This window comes from Mobula birostris, chromosome 7, assembly GCF_030028105.1.
Source record: "Mobula birostris isolate sMobBir1 chromosome 7, sMobBir1.hap1, whole genome shotgun sequence".
In the NCBI taxonomy this organism is placed as follows: Eukaryota; Metazoa; Chordata; class Chondrichthyes; order Myliobatiformes; family Myliobatidae; genus Mobula; species Mobula birostris.
The window spans coordinates 60541524-60566820 of record NC_092376.1 but is presented as its reverse complement, the minus strand read 5'-3'; the positions used below and the strand labels follow the sequence as shown (position 1 = coordinate 60566820).

At 39.4% G+C, this 25297-nt stretch overlaps 1 protein-coding gene across 3 annotated transcripts in view; it reads left to right on the top strand.

Moving 5' to 3' along the window:
* The window catches only part of gab2 (GRB2-associated binding protein 2), a 285446-nt gene that overhangs the window by 18994 nt on the left and 241155 nt on the right, over positions 1-25297 (top strand). The window lies entirely within an intron of this gene.

The following is a 25297-nucleotide window of genomic DNA, read 5'->3' as shown; positions in this document are numbered from 1 at the left end:
ATGTGCTAGGTTTTCTAAAATTGACTCCTACCTTGGGCCACAAACTTATCAATCACCCCGCGTCGATAGGTGCTTGATTGGCATGTATGTGATAAAGCTGAAGGGCTGTTTCTGTGACTCTAAACAGACCAGTTTAGGATACTGCTGCAGCAATCTGAACTATGGGGACTGTGAAAATACTCCACTTTTAACCTGGGCACCTCAAGCAGTACACTGACATTGGTATAGTTGGAGTTTATTGTCTTAGATCGACAATTTTTTCAGCCTATTTATCTATTATACTTTCAGATGCAATGGATTCCTTTTAGAAAGAGCAGAGGATTGAGAATTCATGAATGTTTCAATGTTTCAATTAATCTGAACAGCTGCCATTGTTGAAAAGCATTAGATTTGTATTCAGACTGTATAAATCAAATTATTTAACACCTTTTGAAGTCTACAGATTGTAATTAGAATTGGAATGCCTTAATGGAATAGTAAGGAAATTTTTAATCGAGAATTGGTTTTGTATTTAGGTTTGTAATGTAGGGCATTGCAATGCATTGTAGTGTTTATTTGTTTAAGGAATAGATTGGTGTCTGAGTCTGAGGGTAAATATAATATATTAAAATTCTTTCAGTAAGTGACAAAATCCCACAGATACCCAGATTGAGCAGCCTCTGAGGAAGGAAAAATGTTCATGTTTCAGGTTTATGATCTCCAGAGCTGGGCAAAGTTAGGGGGAAATGGGAATTAAGATGCAGGGAAAGGTGCGCTGGTAAAGAGATCAAAAAAGAGCATTTGTTATTCAGTGACAGGCAGACAGGAATTAAATTATGAAAGGTGATGTTAAGTGAAAAAGGAGGTGGCAATTGAGCAAGTAAGGGAATGAAAGTTTGATCTCCAGGGGTCACGAACAGAAATATAGATTAATTGTCTGCTGAAGGAAATCTCAAAACTTGGATTAAATGAAATTGTTGAACTAGGTGTTGTGTCTGAAAAACTCATCAGCTCTGTGCACCAAGCTTGTTTTGACCTTTGTTAGCAGAACTTAGAAGGTCAAGGGAAGAGTGGAATAGAATTTGTAAGACGCTAAATCGTACTTGTGAATAGTGGTGTTCCAAAAATGGTTGTACATTCTGCATTTGGCCTCCCCAATGCTGGGAGCAGAGCAATGAGTTACGATCACAAACCTTCTCACTAATCTGCATCCTAATCATTTCGTTTATTGAGCAATTTTGTATTTTTGAAATAAGCACAGTGTTAGCTTAAATATATACAGCTTACAGCTTTTCAGCCAATTTGTGCTTGCTGTGGAATAGGCTTGAAAATTCCAATTACATTTCTAATTCATTGAGGTGAATGCATTTTTCATGCTGAACTACATTTTCAATAATCAGAAGTTTGACTTCTTGGCTTTAAGTCAACATAGATTAAAATTGCAAAGACCCATCTAATTTGACTTGCCTTGTCATCGTGGGGTGAAGATCTAAAGATCTCAGTTTGGAATTAACTCATTCACTACAATAGGTTGGTTCTGTTTTATGTTACAATTAAATTCTTTATAATAACTCTATATGACTTGCTGTAGTGCATCACTGGGAATAAAATTTAAACCATGACCTCCAAACAAGTACAGCAGATTATTTTACCTGTATTATAATAGTCACATGATTCAAATTGGCTTTGCTAATTTTTTGACAATAAAAGGAATGATGAAAAATAACAGTATTTATATAAATTTGCATTTATTTGGTGATTATGACATAAAACACCTCAAGTGCTTCTTTCCATATCCACTTAGAGGTGATGGGTATTATTGAAAATCATTCATTACTCATCCCCAAATACCCTTTGTAGTGAAGAAGAAGAAGAAGAAAGCCTTTAACTCCGAGTGGAGTCATCGGGAAGCCGTCATGACAGCGTGTTTTTTTAACAGGCTTTCTTATTTTTACGAGGCTGAGTTGCTAGCTCGACGCTCAACCCAGCACAGATGGAAAGCGTGCAAGGGAGCCAGCTGGATTCAAACTCGGGAGCCTTCGCTCCGAAGACCGGCGTTGATGCCACTACGCCATCAGCCAGCTACCCTTTGTAGTAGTGGGCTGCAGTCTTGAGCCCAGGTAAAGATGTGTCAACATTTCTGTTGGGTGAGAGTTCTAAAATTTAGACCCATCGATACATTTCCAACAGAAGATGATATGTGACTTGGAGGGAAGTCTGTACTCATCTTTTGCACACCTGCTGTCCCTGGTAATAGAGTTCACCGGTTTCAGAATGATGTTGAATTACCTTAAGGACGGGATTGCCATAATTTAAAAATTTTTTAGTTAATATATGATGACACTGTCGTTAGTAGTGGGGAGGGGGGATACACAGGTACCTGTTGCTAGATGTCATTTAGTTTCAAGAATGATGTTAAAGCTAAGTCTATTTTGGGCAAGTGTAGAATATTCAATTAAATGTTTGATTTGTTCCTTGAAGCTAGTCTTCTAGTGCATGGTAAAAGCTCTGTGGAGTCCCGTTGTTGTATTGTGGCCATAGCATTCAGTTCTGTTTGCTTTAAGGCATTGAGTGAAATCATTCAAGCAGGACTTTCCATGTAAGACTATTCATTATACTTGTAGTTTGGAGACATTTTTCTATTACCTTTTAGAAGGGATTTTATTATTTTTCCTAAGATTATAAAATGTATGATTTATAATTCTGTTGAAATGTTATATCTCCCTACTTAAATATAGGCAGTCCACCTGTTCCCTGGTGCAATACCATATTAAAATCCAATATTAAAACTGCATGATAGTGCCAGTTCCCTCCTTTGAAAATATATTGGTGTAATTCATCCAGATAAAGGGTTTGATTAACTTATTTAATATTTCTTATTTTTAAAAGAGATTACCTCAAATCTTATTTCTTATGTCAAATCCAGCTGTATTGTCAACTTGATTTACCCCCTCGCTAAGTACTGAAGCAAAGCAATTAATTCAGGATTGTTTAATGTTGTTTCCAGTACACAAGTGTAAAGGAAAACAAAATACTTGTTACTCTGCAGCCAGTGCAGCACAAAAAAAATACAATAAGATAAGAACAAAATATTGATGAAACAAAAGATGCAATAAGTATAAACACATAGTTTATATACATTGTATGTCCATAAAGTGGTGTAAGGCATATGTGTGTCTGTACATAATGAGACTGACAGGAAATCATAAAGTATTGGTAGTGGGAGTGCGTAGGAGTGGGTTAGTGGGTGGAGGTGTTGATCAGGCCTATTGCTTGGGGAAAGTAACTGTTCTTGAGTCTGGTGGTCGTGGTGTAATGCTATGTAGCCTCCTCCCTGATGGGAGTGTGACCGTGATAGATCCTGTTTGCTTTTTTTTCACAGCTTCTCCTAACCTCTTAACTTTGTCATGTTTTCCTCAGTGCCAATGTACTTGGTGTGAGCCCTTTATCATCACCTTCTTGTATTATTCAGCTGCAGTACTACTTTAATATTTTGCTTAATTTATGTTGTGTTTGTTTTTTCAGGGCTCTAAACAATGTCTTAAACTAACATCACTGCAGTATCATTGTTTGCAATTTTTGTTTCAGAAGTTCTATTTTTAGCCCCAATTAGTTTTCATCTAATAACAAATCACTAAATTTAGTTAATTTATTGGTTTACATAGAGCCCTTTATAAGAAAAAAAGATTATTGTGCTTTTTTAATTAAAACGGTCATCTGTCATTTAGTCTTTTTTTGGTATTTAGATGCGGTATAATATGTTTAAGGGATTCCTTTTCAAAACTCTTACTTGAGCATCTTATGAAATGCACTGATCTTTTAGTGCACAGAGGAAAAGCTCGTAAGTCAACATAGATTTGAGTTCAGACAGACTTATATTAAATTTCAAAACTAAGGTCATGCCCTCAACTTCACGTTTCAGGTTTTGGTTCAGTATTAATAATTCTAATTTTGTGCAGTGTTGTAAACATGTCAATAAAACATGGCATTGCATTCAGTCCAGTATTTAAAACTTGTAAGATTTTTTTTGACTGACTGGAAAGATGTGTCATTGATCTGACTTTTATTAAACATAATGTAATGTCTAGACATTTCAGCTTGAAACATTTTGTGTGTACCATTGTTGAAGTTAATAGTTTCTTGTAATTTATAGATTTGGTGACAACATCATACTCAATCTACAAGCTACCAGTAAACTTACGTTCAGCTTTCAAATATAATTATTGCACTTGGTCATCAAATATTAATGAGAACTGATTAGTATGTCATCTAATAGCTGCTGTAGTTAATGTCCTATACTGTTGTATCAGAGATGGCAAAATCATTGATCTGTTATTGAAAGGCAACAGTAAAAACACATTCTTCTGTTATCTTTAGTATATTCTGAATTTACTGGCAATTCCCAAATCTAAACCTGCTGAATACTGTGCATTCTATTTGCTGTGCGGTTGACCATATTGCTATTAATGCTTCCATATTCCTTCAGAATCTTGCACTACACTCTTCTCCCACTTTCTCCAGTTCCTAGAGCTCAACCAGCTAGGTTACTGTGCATTTAACCTCCCCAGCTCAGCAAGGGAAACCTTGGTTATTATCTCTAGACCACAGCGAAGGTGACACCACCTTACCATCTTGCACTGTCTCACTACACTCACCTATACAGGTCTACCATGTAGACTGCCCTCTGTCACTGCCATCGGTTTTACCAACTACAGCACTCATTTCTTTCTCTGTATCTGGAGTAAGAACTTCTGGGAAATCCAATCACATGATGTTGACACAAATAGGGTTCAATTGTCGAGTAACTGGAGGGTGGAAGAAGTGGAAGGACATGCTGACCTGGTTGGATGAAAGACTGGAAGCAGGTTCCTATGAAGAATCATCTTCAGCAGAGGTGAAATAGGCTGAATGTCATGTTACTACACTGTATGTGATGCTATGTAAAAGGTGCTTAATAATTATTAAATTGATTTATTGTTGAAGACTATTGTAGAGAGGAAACCTGCATATGTCCATTTGCCACATCCCACTATTAAAATCTGTGTTATGTTCAAATTTGAAGTTATATCTTCAGCCTTGATGCAGGGTCTCAACCAAAATTTTTCCTATCTTCCCCATCCTCCCATGGGTTGAGTTCCTCCAGTACTGATAGTTTTTACTCTACATCTGCTGTCTCTCTCCCTAAATTTCTCCTCATCTTAGTCGTAATTATCCCATATACTGAGACCATGATTCCTGGTTCAAGAGTGCCTCCCAGTCAGAGAAAACATCCTGCCTACACCCTGTCTGTCTAGCTCTGTCAGAAGTGTGTAAGTTTCAATGAGATCCCCTCTTATTGTCGTCATCTCTAATGAGTAATAACATAGTCAACCTAATTTCTGCAGTAATCCTATTGTTCCAGTCTGTTTTTTTATTTCCTAAAAATTCAATGCATGAGGTTCCTGAATAATTGACTTGTTTAAGATGGTCAGGGTCTGTGTCTTGCGTACACTAAGAAGGGATACATTTTGATACCCCTCTGTAATGAGTATATGTTATAGAAACATAGAAAATAGGTGCAGGAGTAGGCCATTCAGCCCTTCGAACCTGCACCGCCATTTATTATGATCATGGCTGATCATCCAACTCAGAACCCCGCCCCAGCCTTCCCTCCGTACCCCCTGAGCCCTGTAGCCACAAGGGCCATATCTAACTCCCTCTTAAATATAGCCAATGAACTGGCCTCAACTGTTTCCTGTGGCAGAGAATTCCACAGATTCACCACTCTCTGTGTGAAGTAGTTTTTCCTAATCTCGGTCCTAAAAGTCTTCCCCTTTATCCACAAACTGTGACCCCTCGTTCTGGACTTCCCCAACAATGGGAACAATCTTCCTGCATCTAGCCTGTCCAATCCCTTTAGGATCTTATACGTTTCAATCAGATCCCCCCTCAATCTTCTAAATTCCAACCAGTACAAGCCCAGTTCATCCAGTCTTTCATCATATGAAAGTCCTGCCATCCCAGGAATCAATCTGGTGAACCTTCTTTGTACTCCTTCTATGGCAAGGATGTCTTTCCTCAGATTAGGGGACCAAAACTGCACACAATACTCCAGGTGTGGTCTCACCAAGGCCTTGTACAACTTCAGTAGTACCTCCCTGCTCCTGTACTCGAATCCTCTCGCTATAAATGCCAGCATACCATTCGCCTTTTTCACCGCCTGCTGTGCCTGCATGCCCACTTTCAATGACTGGTGTATAATGACACCCAGGTCTCGTTGCACCTCCCCTTTTCCTAATCGGCCACCATTCAGATAATAATCTGTTTTCCTATTTTTGCCACCAAAGTGGATAACTTCACATTTATCCACATTAAATTGCATCTGCCATGAATTTGCCCACTCACCCAACCTATCCAAGTCATCCTGCATCCTCTTAGCATCCTCCTCACAGCTAACACTGCCACCCAGCTTCGTGTCATCCACAAACTTGGAGATGCTGCATTTAATTCCCTCATCCAAGTCATTAATATATATTTTGTAAACAACTGGGGTCCCAGCACTGAGCCTTGCGGTACCCCACTAGTCACCGCCTGCCATTCTGAAAAGGTCCCGTTTATTCCCACTCTTTGCTTCCTGTCTGCTAACCAACTCTCCACCCACACCAATACCTTACCCCCAATACCGTGTGCTTTAAGTTTGCACACTAATCTCCTGTGTGGGACCTTGTCAAAAGCCTTCTGAAAATCCAAATATACCACATCCACTGGTTCTCCCCTATCCACTCTACTAGTTACATCCTCAAAAAATTCTATGAGATTCATCAGACATGATTTTCCTTTCACAAATCCATGCTGACTTTGTCCGATCATTTCACCGCTTTCCAAATGTGCTGTTATCACATCCTTGATAACTGACTCCAGCAGTTTCCCCACCACCGACATTAGGCTAACCGGTCTATAATTCCCTGGTTTCTCTCTCCCTCCTTTTTTAAAAAGTGGAGTTACATTAGCCACCCTCCAATCCTCAGGAACTAGTCCAGAATCTAACGAGTTTTGAAAAATTATCACTAATGCATCCACTATTTCTTGGGCTACTTCCTTAAGCACCCTGGGATGCAGACCATCTGGCCCTGGGGATTTATCTGCCTTCAATCCCTTCAATTTACCTAACACCACTTCCCTACTAACATGTATTTCGCTCAGTTCCTCCATCTCACTGGACCCTCTGTCCCCTACTATTTCTGGATGATTATTTATGTCCTCCCTAGTGAAGACAGAACCAAACAGAGGGAACACAGGCTACAGTTTCAACCCTGAATGATGCAAAGCAAATTATTGGACTGGACCTGGGTTGGGCTGTAATGTTTTTTGTCGTCGCTTACTGTCCTGAGCTTAAGCAGAATGGTTCAGGAGTATTCTAGAGTTGTGCCTATAAGAGATATTAATTCAAGCAAGAACCAGTCTTCAGTTATTGTAAATTGCAAGCAGTAAATTGAAGTTAAAAGCACAGGTTGGCCCACAGACCAAGAGATTGCACATATGTCAGCCAAACATTAAAACAATGGGGTTGTGTTAATTGGCCTGCAGCAACCTAGGCAGCTATGGAATTAAATAATTTGCACCATTGTAAATAACCGAGGAGGCGTCCCAGCAAAGATATTTGGACATTCAGAGGTGTCTCCACTGTAAATATCAAGTTCAAAGGAAAAATTATCAACCCAAATTATTGAAGTAAGCAATATCGTAAATATTGAAATTGTATTGAATCACCTCCTGTTATCGTAAGGGTATAAAAAGGGACGTACTTTTGAGTTTGTGGACTCTACCACAGGTATCTCCAGAAAAATGCTTGGAGTGATGAATAATGACTTCTATATCACCAGTATTAGTTTCTCTCCTGTGACTTAGTTCACAGTCACACTATGTGGTTGATGTTCAAAATTGAACCTGCACACAATGTAAATTATGGATCTTTTAATAATTCTTGGAATTATTCTAAGAATTAACAAAGTTCAAGTTCTAGTTTGTCATTCAACAGTACACATGTATACAGCCAAATGAGACAAAGTTCCTCTGGACCATGGTGCACAAAACTATTAACTTCAACAATGGTATACCCGAAGTGTTTCAGGCTAAAATATCCGGACATTAAATTAATTTAATAAAAGTCACATCAATGACACATCTTTCCAGTCAGTCAAAAAGAAGAAAAGTCTTATAAATTATAACTCACACGCATGAGGTAATATTACCACAAATGAATTAACAAATATTAAGGTGCATATGCAATACAAGTTACAAGGTAAACCCTATAATGCTGCTGATGCTTCATACGTGGTGAAACCTGGGTGGTGGCAGAGAGTTCAGTAATCTTACGGCCTGGGGGAAGAGGCTGTTCCATATCATAACAGATCTTAGACTAATGCTACAGTATGGTAATGAAGGGTGCTTTTTGCACACCTTTTTAGTGTTAGTGCAGCAGGTAAGCATGACTCATGGATCTTCGGCTATGTAAAATGCAGAGTGGAAAAGCATTAAGCCAATATATGCAATACATAATAGGTTGGTCCTGCTTGTATCCCTATTTGGACACCACAATTTCACCTATCAAGAGGATCTAAAAGTGATGGATTGGAAAAGCTGAGGGAAGATTTAAATGTATGAAGGATTTCAATGAAGCAAGGAGAGACTTATTTCTAGTTGTTGATGAAGACATAAATTTAAGGTATGTGGAAAATGTCACAGATTAATTATAACATTAGTGATTTAGAGTATATTGTTTGATACTGATTTGGTAATGCTGCTCCAAAGGGATAAGGTCAGTACTTGAACAGACACTCTTTGAAAGAGTTCCTTCATTTGGCCAAATGGTTGTTTCTCTATAGTAAATAACCCTGCTTTTAATATTGCTCTTAGCAATATTTCTTGTGTAATACCATCCTTAAAATTCACTTCAGAATCTTGCTAACCCATGCTATTTGTCTTGAAGATCGGATGTGAAATTTGAACCTGTCATTTTCCTAGGTGTCTATGATATCTCATGTCATCTGCAAAGAGAATTTGTACTGTGCAGAAGAATAAGTTTTTCTTTCATTCCTTTTGGTCCTCATTATTTCAAAGGATGCTGTAATTTGAAGATAACTGTTCCATTGGCTCACATACTCACATACTGAATCATATGTCAGTAGTTCACTCCTAACAGCTGTAGTTTTGCCTCTCCCCTCATCTGTGTAGTTTCCCAGGATTCTATGTGTGGTGTGGTTTGTTTTGGTGCGGTGAGGTCAGTGGAAAGGATGCATACTCTGAGGTTACAATAATTTGAATCCACCCCCAATTCCTGTGTAGACAGACAGCATTTTAACAAAAACATAGCCCTTTCAATGTTTTGCCTTTGGATCATTTCCATTTAGTTTGGGCTTTTTGCTTGCATAGTACTTGATAACATTGAATGAGAAAGATAGTGAATATGAGAAGTGTTCCTTGCAGAGATGTTGGGTGCTTAACTATTCAGAGTGTGTGTGTGTGTGTGTGTGTGTGAGACTATCTACTGTATACAAATCATAGTGCAATGGTATTGCCACGTGAAAGGAATCTAACAAAAATGCAGCCACCACATATTAGTTAAAGGGGGGGAGTGCTAACTCTATCATACAGATTTTGCAAGATTGTGCTTGTAGATCAGCAACATTATTTTGGTTATTCCTTGTTAGCTCTGCACTGAATAGATGTGAATTGAATTGATTCTAGTTGTGTGAAGAAGTTGAGATTGATGTGTGTATGTGTGAACCCCAGATGGGGTTGGACAGGGAAGCTATGTGGTGTAAAACAGAAGCAATTATGGTTAAAGCCCCGTTTTATTGTGAAGCATCTCTCCAAAAATGGACTGTTTTGCAAAGCACCACGGTTTTGCGATTACTATGCAGTTGTGTCATTCTTGGTTCTTTGGGAGAGAAGAGAAAAATAAATGCATTTACTTAAACATTTTTTAACATTTTCTTTGGCTGTAAAATAGTAGTGAAACACTTAGTGGAAGATAAACAGATACTATAAATCAATATCAATCTAATTTGTACTGATGGAAATATTATGAAACCAAAAGAAAAAGAAATCTGGTTCTTTAAATCTGGTTAATGCAATGCCGTAAAAACCATCACACTTGCTCCTAAAAGTGACAATAGGTTTTAATGAGATTTTTAATTTTTTTGCTTTCTATTTACAACAGATTTGAGTTACGGTTGATCAACATTATGATAGAAAAACTGCACAGAGCTTTGAACATTTGAAATATGGTTTAGATAGGAATATACTAATTAGTTCACTGTTTTAACAAAAATGAGTTATCAGTCAATATTTTGAAGTGGTCTGAGTTATTGCATTGCACATGTATGTGCTGGAAACAAAGGTATATATTGAACACTTGTCACAAGTTTGAAACTTAAAATTGCCCATCTTTGTGCCTTGAATTGTGTGCTTCAATTTGAGCTGAGAGAACTAAATGAACCCAGAACCATAATGAAGAATTTACAGTTTCCAGAGGCAGTAGGACCTTGTGGATTACTGAATTTCATTTTGGCTTTCAACTCTAGCACTGACAGTTCATTTGTTTGTATAGTATGTGGTCAGCTACAGAGTTGTATGACAAATTTATCTGTTTCTGAAAGATCGCAGCCATCATGACACACACGTCTATTTATATCTGCAACTCCCAACATGTGTACTAATCTGGTGCCGTTACAATTTCCCTGAAGTTTAAAGTAAAATGACCCATTTATTTTTGAGTATTTGATATTGTTTTTGCATTTAAGTGTTCTTTTTTTTAGATGTTGCAAACTGAGCCAAGAGGCCAATTCAGCAGCTGGGCTGGCAATCCTCTCTGACCACTTGTAGTAGGTGGTGCACTGGAATGATGTGGGTGATTGCAATATTAAATATTTGTCTTTCTCACTCTGGGAAATACTCGACCTGTGCTTGACTTCCCACATAAGCGATACAAATGAAATCAGTAACTCACTGTGTGCTAAACTAGAGACAATTGTTTTGAAGTGTGACAGACTGGGCACTTAGCAGCCTTTATGCTGCTCATGATAAAAGCACTGTTAGGTGTTTGCTGTTGCATTGCTGCTAAAGTTTTGATCTATCAGACTTAAAATCTAGCATTATTTGGATTTTTGAGAATCGAACACCAACTCTGTCCCAACTTCTCTCATGATTTTTTGTTGTTTTTTATTGCACTTTTTCCCCTTCCGTCTTTCAGTTTTATATTTGACCGGAATTAGTTCTCTACAGCTTTTCACCATCTTTGCCTTCAGCTTCTGCATTGAGTTTCTTCATGTATCGGTTCTACTTTCCCAAACATGGATGCATTGCCTTGTTTGTATTTTGTAAGAAATTAGTTGTGTCTTGCTTAATGCATAACTGCCTGCAAAGTAATCATATTCTTTGGAATGATCATTTCTGAATGTCATGTTCCAACCAAAACATTTCAGTAATAGTTAAAGACACATCAAATGTTTATGTGTCTTCTTTTCAGATTTCTTGTATTTTGAATGCAAATGGTATTATGGGCTAGGAAGCTATTGCAATTTCTGTTTGAAGAAGTGTTGGTAGTCACAAGGACTGAGTGCAAATGGAGAGATGTTTACCAGGACATTAAGAGACAAAATATGACTCTTGCACCACCAACACTGTAATCCCAACAAAAAATGACTTTTCCAGCAATCTTGGTTTACTTGACGGAAGCTTTAAGTAGAAGCAACAGTGAATTACTGGAGTAAGTGCATCTCAATAAAAAGAAAGCAGTTTATGTTTGATACTTGACTGCAAAGAATGTTGCTGAATATATGGGACAGGCAGATAGATGAGAGAGTTCCAACTGGCCCATTAAGGTGCCGAATAGAAATATCAGGGAAGAAAATTAAAGGAAGGAGTAGTGACCTGGATACTGTGGGGCAATTCTGAAGTTTTTGTGAATATTATGCTGTTTGACTGTTTCTCCATGTGAGCATGGAAGTCCTAATATGCTGATTGCTATTCAGCCTGATTTCTCCATCTTTCAGCAATTTCTCCCCCTTCTCTCTTTTTTCCATTCTCCATTGTGGCTCCCCTCTTGCCCCTTATCTTTTCCACCTGCCTATCACCTCCCTCTGGTGTCACTCCTCCTCCCCTTTCTCCCAAGATCCACTCTTCTCTCCTATCTAATTCCTTCTTCATTCAGCCCTTTACCTGTTCCGCCGATCACCTCCCAATTTCTCACTTCATTCCCCCTCCCACATCAACCTATCACCTTCCAGCTGGTACTCCTTCCCCTCCCCCAACATTCCTATTCTGGTTTCTTGCCCCTTCCTATTCAGTCCTGATTAAGGGTGGTGTCAGCCCAAAATTTTGACTGTTTATTCCTCTCCAAAGCCGCTGCTTGACCTGCTGAGTTCCTCCAGCATTTTGTGTTTGTTGCTGTTGTGAAGTTTTGATTTGTGTAAATGAATGCCACATTTGGCTACACGACATTAATAGACATTGATTTAAAAGTGCATTGTTGCAGATATGGTGAGATGCGCTAATATTTTGTTTTTTTGAACCTGAATAGTCAGCTGAAGAAATTGTAATGTTATTTATCCCATGCCTGAAGAGGGAGCTCTATTTTCTTCAGGATAATATCCTTTCTATCCACTTTTTAAAAGTTTTATTCTTCTGATAATAGATTACCAAGTGGTGTTTCTCTCTGATATGAACATTGTTCCTTAAGTAGCAGAGAAAGGATATGACTTTGTTGAATTCTTTTTTTCTCAGTTCATTATATTAGTGATTTTGTGTTTCTGAGATAACTTCAATGTCCTGCCACGTATCTTCTGTAATTCGAGTCAATGAATAATAAGTTTTGCTTAAGTGTTATCAGATCTGTAGAGACTATGCTCTGTGACTAATTGCTTTGCAACAAAATGATGTAGGAAATTCAAGCAACACACATAAAAAATGCTTGAAAGAAATCAAGAGTAACAATGCTCTCTAGCTCTGTAATTTAGTTAATAATTTTAGTTATTGACTATCTTCCAGTGTCTTGTAGAGAAGAATGAGACAGAGATACTGAAATGAGGTGTCAGAATTATTAATTGATGAACTTGTGCTTCAAAGCTTTGTCTAAATAGGAATGCTTACAGTATAAATGTGATCCTTTCTAATTAAGATAGCACTTGTTCAAGGCTGATAGATGGGAAAACAGTAATTTCAGTTGAAAGGTTACATGATGGACCAAATGAAACATCCCTAACAACCCAATGAAATGACACATAACTTGTCTAAGGGCTTTTGGCATGCTAGCCTTCATTAGTTGAAACATTGAGCACAGGAGTTAGGATATTGTGTTACAGTTGTACAGGACATTTGTGAGGCTGCATTTGGTTTGGACACCTGGCTACAGAAGAGATGAAATTAAGTTGGAAAGAGTGCAGAGGAGATTTATGAGGGTATAGAAGGACTGAGTTATAGAGAGCTCGAGTAGACTAGAACTATATTCATATGAATGTTGGAGAATGTGGGACAGTATTACGGAGGTATGTACGATCATGAGGGGCATAGATAGGGTGAGTGCACAAAGTCTTCCAGGGTTGGGGGATCAAACACTCGTGGACATAGTTTTGGGGTGAGAAGAGAGTTGTAAAAGGGAGCTGAAGGTGGTCAGTGTTTGGAATGGGCTGCCAATAGCAAGTACATTAACAACATTCCAAAGGTGCTTGGATGGGAAAGTTTTTGAGGTATATGAGCCAAATCTAAGCAAGTAGAACTAGCTTAGAGAGGCATCTTGGTCGGCCAGCTGGTCCAAAGGGCTTGTCTCTGAGTTGCATAACCCCATGACAGAAAGAGCAGAAGGAAGAACTTAGGCTGTACACTGTGGCAGATAAAGCAGATAAAATAAGTGACAATGTTATTGGTCACAAGGAGCATACTCATGAGGTCCTGGAGAATGCATTGGATCATTTCAAGCACATTGCAACCAACTAGAAATCAATCAAGGCAAACTGTCAGAGTAGGTAGAATCTTTGTAAAGCTAAGTTTATTAGCAGATCATTGCGACTTCACAAATTCTCAAAGAGAATTGATTTATCTGTGGAATCTAGAACTCCATGCCCATGCAGTGGCTACGACATAAGTTATGGTTGCCTGTTTCAAAAGTAAATGTGTGCATGCAAACAAAACCGTTTAAGGGTAGGCAGAAAATGTTGGCTAGGTAACAGCAGGGGTTACAGGTGCTGATGCAAGTGAGAGCTGAAAAGGTGAGGGAATCTAAAGATTGCTTTGACATTGCAAATTGAGAAGCTGAGGTGGGAAAATGTGTGGAATCTGCATAATATGAACTAAGTAATCTCTACCTTCAGTGCATGGTGGGGAGGGCAACAAAATCCACAATAAGACCTGCTTAGGTTCAGAATATTGATTTGAAAACAAAGGGCCTATTTCAAATAAGGCCAAGTTTGTGGAAGGAGCACTCATTGTTTGTCATACTGTATATAGAAATTAGTATGGGACCAATGAAATTATAAATTGATATATCATGAATAATCATGAAAATTCATTCAACATGAGGATTATTTCAGCAGTAAAGATTCGGTAGTGTCTGGGCACAGGCCTGCTTGTGATCAACAAGCTTACCACAGAACATAACATACTGAAGATACGAAGCTTGAGACAATGAGCATTGCAGGAGATTGGGTAGACTACCATTTAAGCTGATAAAACTCTGTGTTCAAATGACTGATTTGAGGTGCAAAAAAGAGAGAGCTTGAATATGTTTTCAGATCATAGCCTGGAAAGAAGAACTGTGCACATGATAATCTGATCTTTAGAGACTAAAGAGTAATTATTCCAAAGTTACAATGAAATAACCTAAATAAAGATGCTTCCTTTTCATGTGGAAGTGTATGATTACCTCTTTCAAGGCAGCAAAGACCTACTGTTCAGGAATGAATTAGAAATTGGGATCTAACAACATTACTATCTCAAAGGATTTTGTGTCAAATTAAGACGTGTAGAGATCAGTTTTGCCTATTCTTAATTTGTGAATGGGGAATGTAATATTGATTTTTGAACAGTACTTGTTACTTGTATACATAAAACCTTTAAAGCAGTGGTCCCCAGCCTCCGGGCTGCGGACCAATACTGGGCCGCAAAGAATGCAGCGGTGCAGTGGTAGCCAGAACGCACCCAGCACATCTTTAAGAAAAAAGCCAAAATAAACGCTAATTAATTATGTGCCGCCCGGCACAGGTCTCGGCCTAAACGTTGACTGTTTATTCTTTTCTATAGATGCTTCCAGGCCTGCTGAGTTCCTCCAGCATTTTGTGTGTGTTGCTTTGGAGCTCCAGCACCTGCAGATTTTCTCGTGTTTGTGACATTAGCTCTTTCATGAATAAAGTCATTAATGCTTTTTCCTTCATTTACTTGTGAGATAAAGTTAATGACTTTTACAGAAAGTCACTTTATAATGAAAGAGTTTGGAGTTTAAGTACTTTACAAAAGTAAAGTACTTTTACAACTATTTTCATAGAAAAGAATTAACTAAGCATTTTGAAAATTAGCAAATAAGAGGATTTTGAAGCAGTTGCAGCCTTGGACAGGAAGCCTGAATATTATGGTGGCAGAATTTTAGTATCGTTTCTCAGAATTTTATGGATATACCAGTGGTTTCAAAGGCTTCTAAGAGGCATTATATTCATCTATGTTCACTTTTGTTTCATTGAGGACACCAGTTTGAATTTCTTTACTATTAAATGCAGAAAGTCGCATCTATCTTTAAGGTTTCATAACAGCCACTTGTCTCATACAGTATGTGTTGTGTTTTGTTTTCCAAATAATTGGTGCTTGTTTACTTGTGCATTTGGTGACAAGTAGTATTGGGCATTGTTCAGTTTGCTCCTTGTCCAGGGAAGCATCATCACTCAAGATGCAGGTTAGTTCACAGCTGTTCTCTAAACAACTGATTCTTACACAGCTGGGCCTCAGAGATTTGGGCTTTTGTTTCATCTTTCTCCCATCCTGCAATGAAGAAAAACTGTCATACATAGATCTGGCAGACAAAACTGTGAAACAATCCCAAACAGGGAAGTGGAGATTTGTCTATGGTATCCTTCCACTGTAAATCACTGTCCTATGATAGAACATATCACACCTTTGTGAATATAATTTTTTGACAAATTTTTATTCTTAAGCAAGTGATATCAATTGTAATATTGATGTCTTGCTCATTCATCAGTAGTTTGTCAAGACTGTCCCTATAGTCTTTTTTATAGTCAACATGTCAGAAGAATATCATGTTGTATGTAGGATGAGGCCACAGGGACAAGAGTTCCTGACTAAGTTTATGACCAATCCATAATCTAATTCACCTCCAGTGTGTCAGCAATAACTAGGCAAGGCAACAACTTTATTCTACTCAAAGTCAAGTATTTTTAAAAAAAAAAGCAAAGCCAATGATAGCTATTTTTGAGAAAGTTCCTAATGGCCAGAACCATTGCCAGATTTCTGACTAAGACAATGGGGTGCATTAGCACGTAAGCATACATGGTACTAATTTCACTAGAAGAGTAGAGGCATTATTGTATGCTTAAGCTTTTAGCATTCTGAAATATGGCTGTTAATGCAAGCCAGCTGACACTTGGATGTTACAGCTAAACAGAGTCATGTCTGGAACAGTCCTCTGGTAGTGATAGTAATTCTGGTTTTTTCACAATTGGAAAAAGGGTAAAAGCCTTTTAAAAAAAAATATGGTGTGTGTTGTGTGCAGTTAAAGAATTTTTACCTTTGGTGTAAGAATCTGTGGAAGTGAAGTTCCCAGGCACTATTCTTAAGATGGGCAGTGGTACACATGTGGATTTATTTCTGCTAATTTATCAGCTAATCCTCTATCACATTCTTATTGGCTGGCATTGGGAATAGATTTGTTCTACAGTGTTGGTATTTTCTTTTAAATGTGCCTTCAAGCTTTGTCCACAAAATAGCAGGGCCGAAGAACTTGAACAGCTGGCTGAACAACTCCCCCTAGACACAGCTATCAAACGTCTAAAGGACCTGGAGTATTTCTAAACACACTTGACATTGGGAACATTCAAAAGCTATTTTAAAACATGAAAAATTAATATATGTATTTTAAATACTCTAATGTGTTAAAATCTTAACTTCAAAACATATTAAATTCGATGAATCCAGACAGTGTAAGCTCCATTTCAGATGTTCCTCTCCAATAGAACGGAATTACAGTTCTACGTGAGATCTCATCCAGCGCAGGTTCTGTGGGAGGGAAAATCACAGCAAGTTAATTTGATGCAATTATGATGAGAAATCCTACCGTGTACAGTTGAGAAGTCATTGTCAAAGAGCAGTCTTCAAGTTCAGGACTCTGTTCACCTTGAGTTGCAACTTCCTGACACTTAGAGTAGATGTGCTGAGCCCATTGAAAATGGTTTATGGTTTTATAGTGTCAGACACTTACTTCAGAAAGATATTACCTTATTCACTCAACATTATTATCTGCCTTCAATGAGGGATAAGAATGTAAATATTTATGTAGATTGGACAAAGTGATTTGAGGTGAGTTAAATAAGCCACATTTAATTTTTTTACTATTTTCCTTGACCGCGAATGACTCTTTTACAATGAGGACAAATATCATACACCCGACCTCTGCCTTTCTAAATTCTGCACTGCTTTGCACAGATGTGGACGTCTGGAGTACACTAACACGGGTGCTGTAAATGACAGGCAATTTCTACAAAACTGCTGCCAAGCTGTTATTGACATTGTAATGTATTGTGTGAGTATTCGTAGTGTCAGAGTGCGTATGACGTCAGGACGTGAAGTAAAAAATGGAAGTCTGGTGAATAAACATGGTTGTTCAATCTACAGCGGTGTCCGAGTCACATCGATATTACACGTGTCCATTAATAATGTCAATTATTGGATGATCATTGAGTTTTTCAAATATCCTGAATTGAAAGTTGATTTGAACCATCTCACCCCACTGCCGGCAGATCCAGTGAGACTTTCTTTTTCCAGTGGGATTCCTGTCCTTCATTAAAACTATTTAATTTTTTTTCTTTATTTTACCATATTTTCATTCATCATAACTCTTCAGGTATAAATATTCTTTTTTAATATTTTAAAATGATTTCGATTTTGTTTAAGTGCTTGAGGAATTTAAAAACTGAAGAGTGCTTGAAGTAGGACAATATAGGACACCAAAGCATGCTTGTTACTTCAAGGGCTTTTGGGAGCTTGGTGGACTATGCAGAAGCATGTGCAAGTGATAGGTCACCTCATACACGATACTGCTCATCACATTGGCGTAGATAACACCTGCCCAGAAGTTCAGATGCAGAGTGCTGTTTCCTCCTGCACTATATACACTCAATCAACACACACAAAATGCTGGTGGAACTCAGCAGGCCAGGCAGCATCTGTAGGAAGAGGTACAGTCAACGTTTCGGGCCGAGACCCTTCGTCAGGACTAACTGAAAGAAGAGCTAGTAAGAAATTTGAAAGTGGGAGGGGGAGGGGGAGATCTGAAAGGATAGGAGAAGACAGGTGGGGGAGGGATGAAGCTAAGACCTGGGTAGTTGATTGGCAAAAGGGATATGAAAGGAGAAGGACAGAGGGAGAAAAAGAGAGGAGTCTGTGGATAGACATATCAGAACAGGAATGGGACGTGGAATTAAAATGTGTGGCCACTGGGAGATCCTGCTTTCTCGGGCAGACAGGCTCAGGTTGGAGGAACAACACCTTATATTCCATCTGGGTAGCCTCCAAACTGATGGCATGAACATTGATTTCTCAAACTTCCGTTAATGCCCCACCTCCCCTTCATACCCCCATCCGTTATTTATTTATTTATCTATTTATCTATTTATTTATTATATATATATATAAAAATATTTTTTTTTCTCTCTCTCTTTTTCTCCCTCTGTCCTCACTATACTCCTTGCCCATCCTCTGGGACCCTGGGATTCCCCCCTCCCCCTTTCTTTCTCCCTAGGCCTCTCGTCCCATGATCCTTTCATATCCCTTTTGCCAATCAACTTTCCAGCTCTTAGCTTCATCCCTTCCCCTCCTGTCTTCTCCTATCATTTCAGATCTCCCCCTCCCTCTCCCACTTTCAAATCTCTCACTATTACTTCTTTCAGTTAGTCCTGACGAAAGGTTTCGGCCCAAAATGTCGACTGTACCTCTTCCTATAGATGCTGCCTGGCCTGCTGCGTTCACCAGCAATTTTTATGTTTGTTGCTTGAAATTCCAGCATATGCAGATTTCCTCGTGTTTGTGTATGTACACTCAATGGCCACTTGTTAGGCAAATCCAGTATCTCCTGTACCTAATGAAGTAGCCACTGTTCCTGTAGTCCATCCACTTCAAGGTTTAACATGTGTGATCAGAGATGCTCTTCTGCACACCACTGTTGTTATGTGTGAATATTTGAGTTACTGATGCTTTTCTGTCAGCTTGAATCAGCCTGGCCATTCTCCTCTGAACTCTCGCATTAACAAGGCATTTGCGCCCACGGAACAGCCACTCACCAGATGGGTTTGTGGGTAAACGCTAGAGACTGTTGCGCGTGAAAACTCCAGTAGATCAGCCTTTTCTGAGATATTCCAAACATGAGAAAATCTTCAGTTGTTGAAAATCCAAAGCTACACACACAAAAATGCTGGAGGAACTTAGCAGGTCAGGCAGCATCTGTGGAATAGAGGAAACAGTCAATGTTTCAACCTGGAACCCTTCATCAGGAAGCCACCCTATCTGGCACCAACAACCATTCCATTGTCAAAGTCACTTGGATCACATTTCTTCCCCATTCTGATGTTTGAACTGAACCTCTTGACCATGTATGCATGATTTTATGCATTGTGTTGCTGCCACTTGATTGATTGATTAGATATTTGCATTATGGAGCAACTGTACCTAATAAAGTGGCCACTGTGTGTGCGTGCATGCATGTATATACTTTTTAAAATATATATAATTTAAAGAAAACTATGGACTGTAGTTTCAGTGATTTCTGGTCTGAAGTGCACCAATCCAACAACTTACCTGGGTACTTTATGTTGCAAGGTATGCTTGTGCGATTTGTAATGACATTGACAGTACAATGCATGTTTAAACCTTTGCTAGGAGGAATTAATCCACAAGGCCATGAAGTGTGCTATGGCCCAATTAGATTTAAATTGCTGCTTTCCAGGTCAGAGTTGTACTGTTGGTATTTTTGTAGAGCATTTTAATATATTGTGCTATTGTGAGAGCCTACATAGATCACATGGTACATGATGTAAGCTCCTGGTGTGGGGAACACTATTGCCTAAGAGTTTGCAGAATGAAGCTGCATTAAGCAGGCATCAGCTGCCTTTGGGAGACTTCGGAGTAGGGTCTTTCAGAACAGGAGCCTTTGTCCCTCCACAAAGGTTGCCATATACCATGGGTCCCCAACCTTTTTTGCACCGCGGACCGGTTTAATATTGACAATATTCTTGTGGACCGGTGCAACGGTGGGGGGGGAGGGGAGGTGAGTGGTGGTGTTCAAGTAGGGTTGCCAACTTTCTCACTCCCAAATAAGGGACAAAAGTAGCAGTCAAATATGGGACACTTGTGTTTACCCCGAGAAAGACTACCATGACCATGAAGCCTTGAGTGGGCACCTGTGTGCGCATGCGTGTCGTGCGCATGCATGTACGTGCCGATTTTTGTTTTCTACAAACGGTTTTGGCTTAATCTTCCCGATTCTGTTAAGTAAAGCTACACTGTACATCCATTATTTCTACTTTATATAGGCTGTGTATTTATCATATCATTCCTGCTTTTACTATATGTTAGTGTTATTTTAGGTTTGATATGTTATTTGGTATGATTTGGTAGGTTATTTCAAGTTCAACAGTGTGTGACAGGGAATGAGGAAAGGTGCAGCTAACTCATATCATTTCATATCGCCAAATCATATCGTTTACTCGTGGCCTGGTAGCACATGCTTTGCAGCCTGGTACCGGTCCACGGCCTGGTGGTTGGGGACCACTGCCATATACCAAGCGGTCTGTGTCAACACCCTTCTTTATAGCTGTGAGGCTTGGGTAACCTACAGCAGGGGTCCCCAACCTTTTTTGCACTGTGGACCGGTTTACTATTGACAATATTCTTGCGGACCAGCCGACCCGGGGTGGGGGGGGGGTAGGGGTGCCAACGGACAAGAGTAGCAGTCAAGTATGTTGTGTTTACCTCGAGAAAGACTACCATGACCATGAAGCCTTGCGCGGGCATCTGTGTGCACATGCGTGACTTGCACATGTGTGTACGTGCCGATTTTTTTTTTTCTACAAATCGTTTTTGGCGATTCTGTTCAGGTGGGGGTGGCGGTGTTAATCACAACCGGAATATAGGTGATAGTGGCTAATACACTCAATTTCATTTCTAAAAGGGTTTATCTAACAAATTTAATATTAAACACACAGTGCATGTTTTCCTCGCATGAATATAGTGATAAGTCAATTCAGGGGAGCTTGAAGTAAGTGTTGAACGAACTTCCAGTAGAAGTGGTAGAGGCAGGTTCGATATTATTATTTAAAGAAAAATTGGATAGGTATATGGACAGGAAAGGAATGAGGGTTATGGGCTGAGTGCAGATCGGTGGGACTAGGTGAGAGTAGCGTTCGGCACAGACTAGAAGGGCAGAGATTGCCTGTTTCCATGCTGTAATTGTTCTATGGTTATATAAGTCACTTATAAGTCAATAGCATCATAACATTTTAAGTAACGTTTGGATATCAAACACACAACGCATATTTTCCCTGTATGAACATATAAAATCATTGCAACACACCAATATCGCTGAATCAGTGGGAGCCCTGGGCTTGTTTCCCTGCAACAAGACGGTGCCATCGAAGGGTGATGAGAGACAGCGATACTCGAATGGGTTCCTTATGTCCAGTCTATTCCGCAATTTAGTTTTCGTTGCATTCATTGCAAAGATATGTTGGAAATGGAAGCAACGTTTTCAGTGCTTTCGTGGTTATCTCAGGATATTTAGCCTTGACTTTGATCCAGATCGCCGGCAGAGATGTTATGTCAAACACACTTTTCAGCCCGCCGTCATTTGCAAATTCGAGGAGTTGATCTCCTTCCCGCACTGACATGGATGATGCGCGGTTAATGACCTCACATGCGTTCAAGCTCAACAGTGGGCATGACAGGGAATGAGGAAAGGTTTCCTCGCGGCCTGGTAGCACATGCTTTGCGGCCCAGTGGTTGGGGACCGCTGACCTACAGCCATCACATCAAGTCCTTGGAGCGCTTCCACATAAGCTGCCTCCAGTGCATCCTGGGAGTTACCTGGCATTAGCGGGTACCTCACACTGAAATACTTGTAAAGATCAACTGCGGAAGTATTGAGGCCACGATCACCCAGCGCCAGCTGCAGTGGCTGGGGCACATGATAAGGATGCCCCCATGTCAGCTAGCCCGCAGAATGTTATACGGCCAGCTACATCATGGTCGACACTCAACTGGAGACAGAAGAAGCACTATAAGGATCAGATGAAGAATGCTTTAAGGAAGTACAAGATTAGACCCGAGGACCTGGAGGATGTTGCTGCTGACTGTACTACTTGGCGATAGTTGTGTAGGGACGGGGTTCGTATTCTGGAGATGGAAAGAACAACCAGAAGACAGCAGGACAGACCCAGGAGAAATGCAGCCATGGTTGCCACCAATACCACATATACATGTCCCACCTGCAATAGAGCTTGTGGGTCCAGGATAGGACTGTATAGTCATCAAAGATCTTGCCGTTAAAGGAGTGGACGTCGTCATCAGATTTCGATGGACAACCGAAGAAAAAGAGTTTGTACAATCATATATGGAATCAGCCAGGTACCAGGTATTAAATCTCCCTGTTATTTGGTAGACAAAGCAGTGTGGCATTTACAAGTAAAATGCAAGGAAAACTCTTGGCCTACAACAGTGGAACAAGCTCACACTAAAGGATTGACTGCTGCAACACATTTGCAGGGGAAGGTGGAAGGAGGGAATTAAATAGCTCAAGCACAAATCAACTTTGCAGGTGGCTCAGGCTACTAAACAAAGTGTTTCTCATGGCCAGTGATAGTCTTCAGTGGGAAAGCAGTATGGAAAATGTGTCAAAGACTGATTCTGTCACAGAGAACCAAAAGAAAGCAAGGTAGCTAAGGGAATTGGGTTCAAAATATTTTGCCCTCTGTTTTAGAAAGCTGTACATTCCTTGATGTTGGAGGTAGTTCGGAGCCAGGAGGAATATTTCACCATGCAGAGGATTGAGGTGGCCAAATATGACACATCAACTCAAAGGCCAACGTAAAACAGGAGGTGATTGCTTGGTCTTGCTGAGTAACCTATCCAGGTATAGGGTAATTGTACTGTGCACTGAGAGAAGGAAAAGGTCCACTCAAAGCTGTTGGCACCAGGAAGCTTTGTGTTTGTTTTTGATTATAGGATTTCAACTTCCATGGAGGTGACAGTCAACACTTCTAAGGGATTTCATTCTGTGCTGGTGTTGGATATAGCAGTTCCCTACAGTCAAGCAGCAGCTCCCAAAAACTTTGGCTTAAGATCCAGGAGGATATAGTTGAAAATGAATCACAGGTACAGACATATATTTTGAAGAATGTAGGTATTACTCACGTAAGAATTAAAGATAAATAGAAGTCTCAAGTAAGGTAAAATTGAAGTGTAGTCTCAAATACTTCTCAACACAGAGAGGAAGATTTTCTCCTAAGTCACAGAATCTGCCAAACGTTACAATGGCTGACATTTGCACAGAAGAAACTTTCTGGGGTATTACAAACAACTATGGTGTAAGATTATAAGACCTTAAAGGTCACAGTCATGATTGACGTGAGATAAGTGAAAATTTATTTGATCAATGGCAGACTGTCCCTTTATGGGCAAGGATCCTAATGATTAAATGGTTTCTGATATATCCACATCTTGAAATGCCCGTGGTTGTCAATGATTCTAGATGATCAGCAACGATTGAAGCAATAACAGAAATTGTTTAGGCAAAAACTTTGTGCTCTGTCCAAATTACTGCATGAATTGTCGAAATTGATGACGAAAGTTTGATTTCTTAATAACAGCCACTAAAGTTATTCAGGAAGCTCAGCAAGATGTGATATTAAAGTCTACAAACTCATTTTCAGAATTTTGATCAAGTAGGTTTGAAATGTAACTGCGAAGGCAAGTCAGACTTAACAGATGAGCAGCCATTCTAAAAAAGGAGAAATGAATAGTTATCTGAAGTCGCAATGGTATTGGGTTTGTTGTCCATGAAGTTCTGAATTCAAACGAAGATCTTAAGCCCTATCCGATATAGATAGCTACGGGTACTGTCAGTAAAGGGAGGTTATACTGTAGCCACCTACTCTTCAAAGGCTAGATCACTTCCCACTTTATCCTCTGTGGTAAGTTTAGCTGCCAGTACCCAAGTTGAGCAGGGTCTCCCCCCCACCCCCAATTAAGGAGAAGTCATTTCCAGTTAAAGAAATAGCTGAAGCCAAAACGTCGACTGTTCTCTTTTCCATAGATGCTGCCTGGCTTGTTGAGTTCCTCCAGCTTTTTTTTTTGTGTGCTGCTTGAATTTCCAGCATCTCCAGATTTTTTCTTATTTGTAGCTTAAACACAGTTCATTTATTTTAGTGATACATGTTTAAATTTACATAAAATTCTTAAAACACATTGGGATTCCCTATCTTAAAGATTTCCAAATTACAATTTCTAAAACACATGCACAATTCCTATAAGCGAAAAAGACATACCCTTGAGTTGCAGATGAACAAGTTTTCTGCCTCAGAAATCGAAGGCAGAGGAATGAGTTCTAGTCACCCCATCTTTCTGTCAGTCTTCTTGTCATCCTTTGAACAGTCCTAACAAACCTGACTGCTCTTTTAACTTCAGATTGATTAATGCTTGTCATTTGCACTAAGAACTGAAGACTGGCTCCTGTTTATGACAGGAAGCTGAACAAAGAACGCTGGTTGGAAGTTTATCTTATTCAAAAACAACTCTGATCTGTAGACATGTCAGCTGTTGTGTTAGAAAGCTGAGCTTGACAAAAAGCCACCATTCCTCAGCCCTGGACAGAGAATATCCATAACAAGTCCCGTCAGCAAAATAATTATAGTCAAACTCAGCACAATGGAGACAACAATGTGAAGTTCATTCTCAATAATTTTTCAGTGTTGGTTGAACATTTCAAAAATATTTGCAAGCTGTAGCACGAATGTCCTATTTGTCAGCAATGTTAAAGCAGTACTATCTAAGGTACTATCGCAGCTGTGGTTAA